This window comes from Mastomys coucha, unplaced genomic scaffold, assembly GCF_008632895.1.
Source record: "Mastomys coucha isolate ucsf_1 unplaced genomic scaffold, UCSF_Mcou_1 pScaffold20, whole genome shotgun sequence".
NCBI classification, from domain to species: domain Eukaryota; kingdom Metazoa; phylum Chordata; class Mammalia; order Rodentia; family Muridae; genus Mastomys; species Mastomys coucha.
The window spans coordinates 65971112-65976076 of record NW_022196903.1 but is presented as its reverse complement, the minus strand read 5'-3'; the positions used below and the strand labels follow the sequence as shown (position 1 = coordinate 65976076).

At 43.7% G+C, this 4965-nt stretch overlaps 1 pseudogene; it reads right to left on the bottom strand.

The window, feature by feature from the left end:
* Positions 1-1751: 1751 nt before the first annotated feature.
* On the bottom strand, positions 1752-3778 carry LOC116099920 (annotated as a pseudogene).
* Positions 3779-4965: the final 1187 nt, after the last annotated feature.

Sequence of the window (4965 nt, the reverse complement as noted above, 5' to 3'; positions counted from 1 at the left end):
CCTTAAATTTGTTTGATTTTTTCCAATGAACTCCTTTGAATTCTCTATGGGTGAAACATGCTATCTGCAAGTAAAAGTCTTGGTTTTTTTATTTTTTTTTTTATTTTTACTTTTGTTTTGTTTTATTTGTTTTGTGAATGAGCTTTGTCAGAAATACAAAGGTGGACATATTTGCATCTTTCATGTCAGAATTTGTTGGAGAACAATAAATTAATAAACCACATTCATTTTATCAGGCATTATTGACTATTTTATATTTTTGAGACAATATTACACCATGGAGCTCAGGATAGCCCTGAACTTTTTATTAAGTTATTTTGTACGCATCTATGTATGTGTACCACATGCTGGCATGGCCTGAAGAGGGCATTGGATCCCCTAGAACTGGAGTTAGAAATTATTGTGAGCCTCTATGTAGATGCTGCGAAATAAAACCTGGGTTCCCTGCAAGAGCAGCCAGTGCTCTTAACTATTGAGCCACCCCTCCAGCCCTGACTTGTCATCATCTTGATTCAGCTTCCTGTCATTCATCTTGATTCAGGTTCCTGGGAACCACTCCCGGATCCTCTGCAAGAACAAGTACCTTTGACTTCTGAGCTATTTCTGCAGTTCCATGTCTGCCTTTTTGCATTGTTTTGGGGGGACTTGAACTCTGATTTTCATGCTTGGTCAGCAAGCACTCTGCCCACTGAGCCATCTCCCCAGTTTATTATATGTTAGATTTCTCAAAAAGTAAAATATTTTCACAGTTTTTTAGTTTTGTTTAACATTAGTGGATTTATAATTGTCACATTGTTTGTTTGCTTACTTGGTTTGGTTTTTCAAGATAGGGTTTCTCTGTGTAGCCCTGGCTGTCCTGGAACTCACTCTGTAGATCAAGCTGCCTCAAACTTAGGCATCCACCTGCCTCTGCCTCCTGAGTGCTGGGATTAAAGGTGCATGCCACCATGTCTGACCATTACATGGTTTTGATACATGTGTGTGTGCATATGTGCACGTGTGCATGCGTTCCTCATTTGATTTGTGCATTCCTAGGTGGTGACATTTTACTCATGTGCATAGTCCTCATGTGCATAGTCTAGGCCTCATGTGCTGAACAGGCAGTGTCTGATTAACCTACCTCAACATTTGCTCTGAAAATGGAACCAACTGAGTCTTTCTAAATGGAGTACTAAAGGCAAGGGGACTTCTGGAAGCTCCTGTTCTGTCATATGACACAAGGAGGGCAGAACACAGCCAGATCTCAGAGCAGCACCTCTATCCAATCCAGATGGCTTTAGATCCTCTCATCTGGCTTCCCTCGATAGAGTTCTCAGCACAATGTAACGGAAACCATGAACACACATTCTTGTCTTGTTCTCACTCTTCAGGAGAAAGCATTCAGTATTTTACTATTAAACATGGAATCATTTCTGTTTCATATTTTTCAGGTGCTCTTAATTAAGATGAGGACATATTCTTATATGCCTAGCTTGTTGACTGTTCTTGTGGGCAGTATGTGCCTGCTTGCACATGTATACGGTGTCTGGAGGCTATCGGATGTCATCCTTTATCCCCCCCACCTCATCTTTTTTTTTTTTTGAGGCAGGGCCTAGGCTGACTAATCAGAAAGCTCCAGAGATCTGCTTGTCTCTGTCTCCCAGCATTGGGGTTACCTCTGTGCCCAGCCCTTTATTTTTAAGCTCAGCAATTAAACTTTTATAATCCTGATACTATTCTCTTGTATGAAGTTTTTCATGCATTCAGGTATTTTACATGATGAAATTGTAGCTATGATAGTGACTCTCTTGTAGCCTGAAAACAACAGGGATTTTCTTTTCTGTGCAGGGAGCTGAGAAGTTATCAGGAAGTAACTGCCAATTTGGGAGGAAAAAAAACCCCTTTCCATCTTTTCCTTGATTGATTAATATATCAATCTAGGAACTCGAATGGGACTTTGAGAAACAGGTCGAATCCGACTTCTTTCATTTACTTTGATCTGGTCCTAAATATCTATTAAAAGCTTTTTTTTTTTTTTTTTTTTTTTTAAATCCCAAGAACAGAGTACTGGGTTGCAAATTGGAGCAAATGCTGACACAGATTTGTATTTTTCCAGGATTTTTCAAATCACAAACTGGCACTAGAGGGCCTCCCACAGAGTGACCAAAAACAGGCATTCTTTGTGGGTCCACTGGGAAACCCCATTTATGAATTGCAGAAGCTCCTCTGTTCCATAAGAATACATTCTGTAATTCGTTTTCTAGGGATCTTCAGTGGAACACACATAAAACCCAGCACCAGTTCCGAAGTCTCTGCTGTCTTCTCCTTTAATATCACGGCCCCCGGAGCTGGTATCAGGAGTAACGATGGCTGTGTTCTCAAGCAACTTGCTGATAGGCAGACGTTGATAGGAAATTTTGTTCTTTGCTTCTTCCCTCCCTCCACCCCCCAACCCCCGAGACAGAGTTTCTCTGTGTAGCCCTGGCTGTCCTGGAGCTCATTCTGTAGACCAGGCTGGCTCGAACTCAGAAATCCGCCTACCTCTGCCTCCCAAGTGCTGGGATTAATGGCATGTGCCACCACTGCCCGGCTGTGCTCAGCGTTTTACACGGGTGCTGAGGATCCGAACTCATGCTCACACAGCAGGCATGTAACCCTCTGTACCACGTCCTCCAGCTCCTGTCCCCAGACTCAAAACCTTTTACAATGAAAGAAGATCGATCCCTTATACCTACTACCAGATCGGCACTGCTGGCTGCCTCAATCAGATAGGACTGTGCCCAGGCTCTACAATTAGATTCTTGCTAAGCTTGAGAAAGGACTCTGAGATCCTTCAAGTCTAAGCGTTCAGGACTTTGTCTTGGGACCCTCAGCTGGGACTGTGGTGTTGTATGTGCCGTACTAGATTCCTTACACTAGCCCGTCTTCCCTTCCATGCCCCGCCCTGATGACCCACCATCTCACAAGTCTCTTTCTGCTCAGTCTTGGCTTCTCAGTCACCAGCCACACCTTTGCATAGCAACTGTGCTCATGCTTCTCTCACTTTGATCTCTCCTCGTTCCCACCTACTTCTTTGCATGTAGAGCACAGTTCTGTACCCCCTTTTTACTTGGATATATTTTCTCCACACGATCACTCAGGAATTTCTCTCCATCTGTCCCTCCTCCCCTCCCTCTTTCTTTCTTTTTTTCTTTCTTTCTTCCTGCCTTCCTTTCTTTCTTTCCTTCCTTCTTCCTCCTTTCTCTCTTTCTCTCCTTTCTTTCTCTCTTTCTATCTCTTTCTTTCTTTCTCTCTCTTTCTTTCTCTCTCTCTTTCTTTCTTTCTCTCTTTCTTTCTGAGTCACTATGTAGCCCTGGATCATATGAAACTGGCTGTGTAGATGACCTTGAACCCACAGAGATCCACCTATTTTTGCCTCCAGAGTACTGGGATTAAAGACATGAGCCAAATTTTTTTGATAATACATATATACAATGTATCTTTATTATAGTTATCCAGACTCCATTTTCTTGGACACCCCAAACACCAGCTCCTCCAACTTTTGATCTCCTCCTCCTTTTCTTCCTCCTCCTCTTTCTCTTCTCCTCCTCCTTCCAGTAGTTCCATTAGTGCTGCCTGAACACTCATGGACAACTTACCAGGGATCACATCTCCAAAGAAAAACAACTTCCTCTCCCCAGAAGCCAATGCAAGTAGCTACTCAGCTAGAGATGTCCCATCTCTAGCTTCTCTTCATGGGCCTCTCCATCATCCATGCTGGAATCACTTACTTGGCTTGATCTGGTGCAGGTGAGCCCATGAGTGCAATAGGTACATCATGCCCAGATGACATTCCTCAGTACCCTCTCCATCCTCTGCTCTTACATGCTCTCTGCTCCCCACTCGTTTATATTTCCTGAGCCTTGTGAGGACTGAGATAGACAGCTGACTCATTTGTGGCTGAGCACTCAACAGTTGTTTATTCTCTGCACCTTAAACAGTCAGGAGTCTCTGCATTGACTGGTTCCCACTGGAAAAAGAAGCTCCACTGACCAAGTCCAAGAGCAGCACTGATCTAAAGGTATGAACGAATATTTAGAAGGCAGTTTGACATCATGTTCATTTAGCAAACCAGCAGTAGTAGGTTCCCCTGTGGCCTATGACCTCCCTAACTTTTGACCAGGCTACAGAGCTAGGCGTGAGTCCCCACCCATGGACATCCTGGAATGTAATCAGAAGATAGTTGTTAGCCCCATGCATGTAGCATGTAACAGTCATGCACTGTGCTGCCAGCTGACACACCTTCCCTGGCAGATTAGTATGGTAGCATGCAGGGTCTACTGCTGAGTAAATCCACTGATGACACTTCTCTTCCATCAGCCTGCAAAGTATCCTTTGCATTATAAAAGGCAACCAGCAGAGGGGAAATTCCAGGTCCAGCTGTTACTTTATGTCCTACAACCAAAGTGTGTTGTGTCTTTGGCAATAGGGTCTTACCATCTGGTGATGATGTAGCGGGTTTCTTTTTCTTTTTCTCTTTCTTTTTCTTTTTCTTTCATTTTTCTTTCCTTTTTCTTTTTGAGACAGGGTTTCTCTGTGTAGCCCTGGCTGTCCCAGAACTTGCTTTGTGGACCAGAAGAGTCTGAAACTCACATAGATGGGCCCTCCTCTGCCTCTTGAGTGCTGGGAGTTAAGGCATGCACCACCACAACTGGCAAGAATTTCTTAGATGAGAAGTTCAGGCACAACTGAAAACTACCCCCTGTACCTCTAAACAAAATGGGAGAATGCTGTCTAACACGCATGAAGCCCTGGTTTTGATCCTTGGCACTGTAAAAATAGGGAATACCTATAGTACACACCTATAGTCCCAGCACCTGGGAGGTGAAGGCAAGAAAGTGAGAAATTCAAAATCATTCTAAATTTAAAGACATTCTTGAGCCGGGCGGTGGTGGCGCACGCCTTTAATCCTAGCACTTGGGAGGCGGAGGCAGACGGATTTCCGAG